We start from the raw sequence: 10,543 nt of genomic DNA, 5'->3' as shown, positions 1-10,543 counted from the left end.
AAAAAAAAAAAAAAAGAACTAAACTTTTGGATCGCCTGGGTGGCTCAGTTGGTTAAGCGACTGCCTTCGGCTCAGGTCATGATCCTGGAGTCCCGGGATCGAGTCCCGCATCGGGCTCCCTGCTCGGCAGGGAGTCTGCTTCTGCCTCTGCCCTCTTCCCTCTCGTGCTCTCTCTATCTCATTCTCTCTCTCAAATAAATAAATAAAATCTTAAAAAAAAAAAAGTTTAAAATAAATTTATAAAACCAGCGAACAGCTTAGTTTGTACTTACTAGTTTAATAGGATTTATTTTTATTGATCTTTCCTTATTTCTCAGGTAATGGTACAGCATAACCGCATAGAACTTCTCAACCATCCTGTGTGTAAAGAATACTTACTTATGAAATGGTGGGTATTAAGTAGTAGTTCTTTTTAATGCCCCCATTAAGTTTGTTTAAAGCCTTCTAATCAATTGTTTAGATTCTATTGTTTTAATGTTTTACACTTTGAAAAAGACGTGTTGAAGGCAAATTTTGGTATTAAAATGCTGCTGTTCATCTTTGACATTAAATGAAATATTTGGGGGGTGGAAATCCTTATATAAGACATGAAGAAGCACTCCTCCTGGGCCTTGCATTTTAGTGGACGGTGAAGTGAAAGGGGTACCTGAGAAGAGCAATCAACGTGGAAGTCAGAAAATAGGAGCTAAAGTCTCTGTTCTTCCATTACTTGGTGAGAGATTTTACGTAAGTCATGGTTTTCTGGGAAGTTGAGGTTCCTTTCCCGAAAATGAAAACAGGTGAATTTGAAGATCTTGGTTCTAAAGTTCAATGAATTTACCAAATAGATTTCTGAGAGAGATTATAACTACTTTTTCCACTTTTTATCTTATGCATTTTTTTTGTTGAAATTGTGATTTATTTTTGTAGGTTGGCTTATGGGTATAGAGCCCATGTTATGAACTTAGGATCTTACTGCATTGGTCTCCTGCCTATGACATTTCTTGTTATCAGTATAAAGCCAGGTATGGCTTTCAACTCAACTGGAATCATCAATGGAACTAGTGATCATTCAGAAGTCTTAGACACCAAGGTATTTTCAATTGGTCTTTATATTTCAACTTTTTAAAATAAAATTATTATCAAAAGTGTGGTTTTTTCCTTAGAAATACTAACCCCATAATAAATCTGAAATATGAGGACTTTATTATAAATAGACTGTAGAATTCATATATGAACAATTTCTCCCAAAATCCTTTGTGGAATGAGAGGGACTATAAGTAAATAGGTCAATAAATGAGTTTGTAAATTAAAGAGAATTGACATGTATGAGATACTAGTTTTAATGCTGGAGTTTAAAACTTTAAAATAGGTCTACAAGAAAGCAGATTTGTGGCTGTCAGGGATTTTGGGGGAAAAGAAGTGTTTCTTAGTGGATACAGGGTTTGTGTTTGGGGATGATGAAAAATTACGGAGCTAGATGATGATGGATGGTGGTGGTAGTTTCCTTCATGTCACAGAATTATACATTTTGAAATATAAATATACATGTAAAATGTAAAACTTTGAAAATGGTAAATTTTATGTTTATGTGTATTTTACCATAGTAAAAATTTTTTTTATATAGGTCTACAGATTTCATATTCTTTTAGAAATTCATTTGGTAATTTTTGAACCTCTCTTAGAAAGGACATTATGAAATGGGTATGAGTTGTCTTTATATTGGTATCACAGTAATTTTCTGTTTAAAGCAAATATAAACAGTATGTAGGAATGAAACAGAAGAAAAATGAAATATTTAATAGTGGAAATTATGAAGACACTTAAGTGTTGTTTTATTTGATATCCTTCATAATGGTTTGTTTTGTATTTTTCTGTTTCAGAATTCATATTTTATAAAAGTTTGCATGATTTTAGTTTTTTTATCAAGTATATTTGGATATTGCAAAGAAGTGGTCCAAATTTTCCAACAGGTACACAACACATTTTGTATCTCTAAAGTTGCAAATATTTTAATATACAGAACATAAATTGCTGAACTATTATTGAAGCAATATATATCAGAATAAAATCACATAACTTGACAAATGTATAGATTGGAAATACCAAGCATAAACTTTTCAAACTGTAGAAATCACATGATTTTAGATAAGACTCCTGCATTGAATGGTGCGAATTTGATAAATCTGAAGTAAGAATGTTCCCGTTGTACTAGTCCATATGGGTCTGCTTGGCTACAAATGAACTTATGAATGACTTTTCTGTATTTTCTCTGATATCAGTTAGATATTTTGCTAGCATAATAGATTTTGAATTTGATACTTTTAGTAACAATTTATAAAGAACTTACTTGGTCCATGACTCCATTTCAAATGGGTTTTTCTTTGAATTGCTTTCTTAATTAGAATGCTTTTCTTTATTGGATAAAATTTCAAGTTATAAAAAAATTTGAGGGGCGCCTGGGTGGCTCAGTTGGTTAAGCGACTGCCTTCGGCTCAGGTCATGATCCTGGAGTCCTGGGATCGAGTCCCGCATCGGGCTCCCTGCTCAGCGGGGAGTCTGCTTCTCCCTCTGACCCTCCTCCCTCTCCTGCTCTCTGTCTCTCATTCTCTCTCTCTCAAATAAAAAAAAAAAATAAAGATTAAAAAAAAAAAATTTGAGAACACTTTATAGTGTAATTTTTTACTTCATACCTTATTTTTTGTTTTAATGGGTGGACCAAGTTCAGATCAGACTCAAGAATTACGTGAGTTATCTACAGGTCCTTACTTTGGCTAATAAATGGCATCAATCTTTTCTCAGTGTGGAGGTTTAAAGTCTTTTATTCACTTTTTGGGGTTTTTTGTGCATCTTTTTATAAGATATATATCTTGTATACAATACCTCATTTTATGTGAAAATTTACTTTGTTACATAAGCACATTGATATGTGCATTAAAGAATGTTAATGATAGTTACAATGCTTCACATTTGTTTGATATACATTGCAAGTACTTATGTGTGTGTGTTTGTAGTTGCAGTAAATTGTCACAGTTCTGAGAATTAGACTATATTGTTCCATTGTAGCTTAAATGATTTAGGGCATATTATTTAATCTTGTCATAATTTTCATTTTTTTTTTTTTTACAGATTATAACCTAAACTATAAAGTTATATGATTTCTCTAACAGAGTTGGTCTCCACATTTTTTTATTGATACTAAAATCATCACCTCTATAGGAAATTTAATGTCCAAAACATGAAATCTTTAAGAGTAGGAAATGACGTCAAATTTTTGCAGTCATTAAGTTTTAGCACAGGCCTCAAACCTCCTTAGAAGCAGCTTTAGTTTATTTGTATCCTGAGAAATTCACATGTATGTCCTTACACAGGCATAAAGGAATTAATTAAACCAACCGGCAGCTCCCCAGGAATTTCCTTAAGAAGGAATTGGCTCTACAGAAAAAGCCCAGGAAATTGTAGAATTTCCTTAGGTATCAGATTCCCAAAGTGTGCCAGGTCAACAGAAAAGGCTGGGCCACCTCCAATACTGGTCCATACCCAGGGCTCTGAGTTCAGTCGAGGATGGCAGAAGCTGGCTCCTCGGTCCTAAACCTCTCCAACTGCAGTGTCACAAAAATGTTGCGTGCGTGCGTGTGTGTGTGTGTGTGTGTGTGTGTGTGTGTAAGATGCCAGGTCTTGGTCTCTACATGTGGTAATTCTGAATTCTTTTCAACCCCAGAAGAGGAACTATATTTTGGATCATGCCAATGCAGTTGAATGGATTATCTATACAACAAGCATCATTTTTGTGTTACCCTTATTCATTGGTATACCAGCTTCTGTGCAGTGGCAATGTGGAGCGGTTGCTATATACTTCTACTGGATGAACTTCTTATTATATCTGCAGAGGTAAAGCCAGCTTGAATGATTTCTATATCCCTTAGGTATTTTTAACATTAAAAGAACTATTTTAAGTACCATAAATTTATAACTGGCTCATTCCTTTTCCAATTGTTTTAGACTGTGCAGATACATTTTATATACTATTAAGGAAAAGGTGAGAGAGGTTTGGAGCTCAGAGTATAGACCAAGAATTCTTAACCTTGGCACTACTGAAATTTGTGGCTAGTTATTTTTTTGATGTGGGGGGGCTGCCCTGTGCATTGAAGAACGTGTAGCAGCATCCCTGGCCTCTACCGACTAGATAACCAGTAGCAACACCCCCACCATGTGACAACAAAAAATGTATCCAGATATTGTCAAATATCTTCTGAGTGGCAAAATAGTCTGCGGTCAAGAATCACTGGTCTAGACAAATCTAGGTTAAATGTGGGGTTTAAATCGGAATAAACGTATTGGCTATTCTTGGCTTTGGTATTATTTGCTAAGCATTTACTTTAGATTAAAACAAAATGAAGAGATAGGTATGGGAAATAATAGTGATATAAGAGACAAAAGAAGTTCAAAAAACCTAATTCTAGAGGGGGAAACAAGGACTAAGCTCTCTTACCTCCCACACTTGCCAATGTTGAGATAAAGTTATTTCATAAAATCTTTACAATAATGAGATAAATATTACAGTATATAAAAGAAGAAAATGAAGGGCTGAGCTAAGTAACTTTCCCAGGATCTCAGCTAGCAAGCGGACATTTTACCCACATCTTTCTAACTCCAGGGACCATGCTTTTCCTACCATATCATCTGCATCACTGTTTACAAGCACAATGTTGTGGGGTTGAGCCCAGCCCCTCGGAAAGGACATGGTGTGGTGGGAAGAACAGTGGTCTGGAAGTCAAGAGGCTTCAAGGCAAGTCCAGGTACTGCCACTCCTTTGGCTTTGCCGTTATCAGCGACCTTAACGAGTTCCTGGACATCTTTTGGGAACTTAGTTTCTCTAAAGTCCCTTTCAGCTTTAAAGTCTCATGATTCCCCCTTTAACAAGCTGTCTTTGTCAAAGGAAATGTCCAAATTGGTGGCTAGATGACACATCCATTATCTGCCTAGCCATTTCACAATTTTGGTTTCTGGGAGAGAAAAAGGAAACCTCAGGAGGCCATGTAAATCATATGGGTGTGCCCTTCAGGTCTAGGAGCTCATTTAGAATCTCCACTGGATGCATCACATTAAATCATCTTTAGGATCCCTTTATCAAGCTTTGGTAGCACTTTCTATGATCCTGGGAAGATTTTTCTCTCCTACTTTGTTTGAAGTGATACCTAGTGGTCAAGTAGTAAAACAAAGATAAACACTAACAAGAAGGAAAAAGAAAACCGTTTGACAGTTTGAAAATACGACTACTATTCATGATTTCTCATGTCTCCTTTTTGAAAGTAACTGGCCTCAGTTACTCATCTATGAAACATTGTACCTAATGCATGATGAATATTAACACTTTGACCAGAAAAGTAAATACATATTTTAATTGTTAAATTTTCCTAGATTTGAAAATTGTGGAATTTTCATCGTTATGTTAGAGGTAATTATGAAAACTTTGTTGAGGTCTACGGTCGTGTTTGTCTTCCTTCTTCTGGCTTTTGGCCTCAGCTTTTACGTCCTCCTGAGTTTGCAGGTGAGGCAGCTACATTAGTAGTTGATTTTGTTGATGTGAATATTGGGAATACATATTTATACTTAAATCTGAATGGCTTAGAAAATTAATAGTAACATAATTTTTTATCTGATAAAGTTGCCTTCAAATGATTTTTATTGAAGGAAAAAATATCGCCTAACTCAATGACTTTCTTCCATTGTCAAAATGTTTATATATATAATGCATGATGATTTGTTATAGATGCAGAAAAGATCTTGATGACTTTATTGCCAGTTTATTAGTTCTTATCACTTTCAGTAGCTATAGTCCTGTGACTTAAAAAAGTAAATAAGATTTTATCATTTTACTCTTCAGAAAGTATTTTTTCATTACATGCATTTTGCATTTCACTTTTACCTTACCATCTTTTCTCAGGATGCATTCAGCTCTCCATTGCTCTCTCTAATCCAGACCTTCAGCATGATGCTAGGAGATATTAATTATCGCGATGCCTTCCTAGAACCGTTTTTGAGAAACAAATTGGCATATCCAGTTCTGTCCTTTATACAGATTATTGCCTTTACCATGTTTGTCCCAATTGTACTCATGAATTTACTTGTAAGTAATTTATCCTTATATTTTCTGTTTGTTGATCATTTGGAGCATTTAGCAATGAAAATTATTCTTAGCCTCCTTCATCTCCCTTCATGAAAGTCAAAAGGGACTATTATAAAATCCATTCGTTCAACATTCATTTAGTGCCGGGGGTGTGTGCCAAGCACAGCATGAGGCCCAGGGGATGCCAGGATGCATTCACTTGGCAGATACGAAGAATCCAGACACTGATCCAGGTGCTGGGAAACGGTGGTGAATAGAGCAATACCCAGTCCTTACATTATAAATTAGTCATGAAGTTAAGTAGTAAATAAATAAATATGTAATATAATGTCATGGGGATGATAAATGCTATGAGGAACTACAGAACTGAAGAATAAGGAAATAAAGATGAATGGTGTGTGCTGCTCTGGAGTTGGGGTAGGGGGTCAGAGGTTGGGCAGAGATCTTGGTGGAATGAAGGATTAAAACCTCATCTCTGCCTTTAAATTTCTCATTGACCAGAGATTCAAGTGGGGAAGAGCCTCTCAGGCACGCGGACATCTGTGGCATTCAGGTGCCATCTCTAAACCAGTTACAGGCTAACATCCCCGGCAGACATGAACATGCCCTGCACAGAGAACCTGCTCCAGCCACGAGCATCTTAGCCAATGCAGGCAGAAGTACATCCCAGGTCCATGGAATACCCGAGCTGACATTATAGTGCATGTTTCCCCCCTTATTCATTTATGTAAACATGCACACATTCAATACACTTTTACTGAGTCTGATTATGCACCAGGAATTGTGCTATACAGTGTCTCTGGAAAGAAAAAAGATCGACTACTTAATGTTTTGATTCACTTACTTGATGCAACTCCAGAGTTTTATTTTGATGACCTAGAAAAATAAAGGACAACACGAAGAATAATAAAGAATGACATAAAGCCCACATTTTTCCCTTAGAATCCCTTATGTTTTAGAAGATAATTATCTAGAAGAGGATTTGGCCTAGCAGTAGTATACATTGGTGCCATCTCTACCTGCACGTCCTAGAAGAAAATCAAACCCAACAGAGCCAAGACTGTCAATGTTTTCTTTCCTTCAAACTCTGCCGATGCCTCTCAGTAGCACCTTCCTGGTCATCTCAGATCATTGGAAGATACTTTATTTTTTTTTTTGTTTGTTTGTTTTCTATTCTTTCTTTTTTTTTATTTTATTTTATTTTCTTATGTTAATCCCCATACATTACATCATTAGTTCTAGATGAAGTGTTCCACGATTCATTGTTTGTGCATAACACCCAGTGCTCCATGCAGAACGTGCCCTCCTCAATACCCACCACCAGGCCAACCCATCCTCCCACCCCCCCTCCCCTGGAAGATACTTTAGATTCAGCTCTGCCCTTTCCTCACTTCTTCCAGTAAATATTTGCCTCTTATGCCTACTTCCAGTTGGCTTACACCCTCATGGTTCCTCATCCATATTGCTGCAGTAGCCCAAAGAGGCTATCTTGTCTCACTTCTCTAATCCTTCCTGCAAATTGTCACCACAGTGATGTTCTAAGGGAAAGCTGAACCTGTCAGTGACTTTTGCATCCCTTTTTTTTTTTTTTTACCCCCCTGGGACTCTTCATTTCAGTCTAAATCCATCAGCATGGCACGCAAGGTCTTCATGATCTGGATCTTACCCAGCTCTCCACTGTTGGCAGGATTTACTCAGACATGCACCATGAATGTTCATGGAGTGTGCCAAACTTTTCTTTGTACCTCCTGGGCTCCATGCAAGCTGCTCCTTTTCCTGGAAGGCCCTCCCACTTTGGGTTAACTCTTTCTAAGCTTTCAACACTCAGCTCAAGCATCATCTCTCCTAGGTAGACTTTCTTAACCAACACCTCCCCGCCATCACCCTAGTCTGAATCAGATGTCCCTTCCTGTGTTTTCATAATTTTGAGGACACAGATCAGAAAAAGATAATAAAACCTACTTTCTAGGTTGTTATGAAGATGAAATGAGCTAATACAAGGCACTTGAAACAGTGCTTGGCACATGATAAGCATCAAATAAATGTTACCTGTGATTAAATATTAGTAATTTATCTACTCTGACTCAAGATCAGATATCTTTAGATCCTAGGCAAGTATCTTAAATGTGTGAGGCAGCCAGTATGAGACAGCTGGTTTTGATGGAGGCTGATATAAAAACTGAGAGAATGCCCACTGAAAGGCTTCCAAATTTAAAATAAACATTATCCTGTCAGATAAAGCCTACTTGTTGACTATACATGGTTCTCAGTGCCAGTCTGCACACCCTGGAATATACTCTTTCAGTGCTCATTCACTCAGTAGCTATTTTGTGTACCTACTATATGCCCCGTATGGTTCTAAGCACTGGGCATACAGTGGTGACTTGGACAGACCGAGCCCTTCTCTCATGCAGTTTACTTGACTTTGAGTTTTTGAGAGCACCAGCATCCCGAAGGCTGGTTCAGCATAGGCAGGTACTGATTGTCTAATGAAATAGGCGGCAGCTAATGTAAGTAAGTGAATTTAATTTGGATTGAGTGGAACTGAGCTGACGGGTTCCCCTCCCCTAATTCTATGAAGCCATGGAGTTCTAGACAGAGTTACTGTTTGTTTTTGTTTGTTACCAAAGCCACACCCCCCCTTGCAGTGTACCCCTTCCTGCCAAACCTATGTAAGGTAGACATTTCTGCTTCGCCTCAGTTTGCTATTTAACTTTCCATGTTGTCAGGTCACTCTTGTTTACCTTAGATGCCAAACTCCTGCAGTTTGCAACCACGTTGCATGGCTTACCCCAGGGGCATTTGATATTCTATCACCCCTATCGTCTGCAAAAATAACAAATTTTTATTTTAATTAAAGTGAATTTGATTAATTGCTGGGTCCTAATTTTTTAGGATAACACTTAATGAGTCCATCAGCGTGGCTACCATTGTGACAAAGGTATATAGGCTTTGCAGTTTGCTGCAAGATGTGTTAGTCATGTGTGCTGAGGCCACTACTAGGCAATTTACATGCTCGCTCCCTCACTGCAGCCAAAGAGATCTTAATGCATTTTGAGGTGAGCCATCAAGCTGGTAATGACTTGGTGCTGTGTTGTACTTCAGATTGGTTTGGCAGTTGGTGACATTGCAGAGGTCCAGAAGCATGCATTGTTGAAGAGGATTGCTATGCAGGTAAGTACTGTATTTATTTAAAACTTCCTGAAATTAGCACCATCGTGAGTATTCATGTATGAGAATAGCTGATTTCTGTGACCAGTTATTTAAAACCGACATTTCGTTAGGCTGAGAAGCACCACACCTTATAGTGCTTGTCATGCACATTCCCTGGTATACCTGCTGTAGTCAAAGGATCAGAAATGAGGAAGAAATTTTCAGAACAGTATCGGCAGAGGAACGGAGAAATTATCTGGGCCTCTTTTATTTTTTTTTTATTTATTTTTTATTTTTTTTAAAGATTTTATTTATTTATTTGAGAGAGAGAGAGAGCATGAGAGGGGGGAGGGTCAGAGGGAGAAGCAGACTCCCTGCTGAGCAGGGAGCCCAATGCGGGACTCGATCCTGGGACTCCAGGATCATGACCTGAGCCGAAGGCAGTCGCTTAACCAACTGAGCCACCCAGGCGCCCTCTGGGCCTCTTTTAATGTCAACATGTGGCCAACCAGGTAGCTAGCTGCTAAATAAGAATATGACAGGTGTGAGGTATTCTGTCTTGTCATAGCCCCGCTGTTCCAAGGAGCTCATGATATTCTGGCCATAGCCTTGCAAGCTTCCCACATCATGTGTTATATTGAAGTGTTCACTGCATCCATGAGATTTTGTCCCTTTGTCACATCCCTTACATTTTTCTAAATAATTCGATGTAAAATTTGCTCGACTCAGAGGCTTCCGGATAGGTCCTTGGCTGTTGAATCTTGTGAGGTGGTCTCCTATTACACAATGCAAAACTATTTCTATGCTCTTATTTGCGTTGTCTTTAAATTTCAAATTTGAATGGGAATACTTGATGCTTCAAAAATATCTGATGACCAGTTGAACATACACATTCAGAAACTTAGGCCAGTTCAAGAGAAAGACAAATTCATGATAAGATTTAACTTTATCCTCTTCACTTTTCTTTGTCATGCTGCTTTCTTCTCTCTCACTCATTCAGCTATCCATTAGCCTATGTTTATTTCTGAAAAATGCTCCAGTACATGGTATGTGTGGAGCACAATACAACTTAGCATGAGAGAACACAGAACCCCAGCATAAACTCACCCAGTTACTTACTGACTTTAATAAGTAAAATCAATCTAATTAGCACATCAACTGAACATTCAGAGTATAAAATATCAAAACCAACTTAGAACTATCCTTAAACTCTTTTCTGTGACTAAGCTGTACATTATACAGAGAGGGCTTGGCACATTTAAAGAACAAATATATATAAAT

The 10,543-nt window shown here is 37.6% G+C and overlaps 1 long non-coding RNA gene across 1 annotated transcript; it reads left to right on the top strand.

Moving 5' to 3' along the window:
* The first annotated feature begins 5,392 nt into the window (after window positions 1-5,392).
* On the top strand, window positions 5,393-9,467 carry LOC145719631 (uncharacterized). Its single transcript, XR_014142510.1, has 3 exons — window positions 5,393-5,530; window positions 5,927-6,109; window positions 9,215-9,467. It is a non-coding gene; the product is annotated as an uncharacterized LOC145719631 (long non-coding RNA).
* The last annotated feature ends 1,076 nt before the right edge of the window (window positions 9,468-10,543 follow it).

Source organism: Leptonychotes weddellii, unplaced genomic scaffold (genome assembly GCF_054177405.1).
Source record: "Leptonychotes weddellii isolate Sample4059 unplaced genomic scaffold, ASM5417740v2 HiC_scaffold_5966, whole genome shotgun sequence".
In the NCBI taxonomy this organism is placed as follows: Eukaryota; Metazoa; Chordata; class Mammalia; order Carnivora; family Phocidae; genus Leptonychotes; species Leptonychotes weddellii.
The sequence above is the reverse complement of the archived record's forward strand: the minus strand, read 5'-3'. Positions and strand labels throughout refer to the sequence as shown.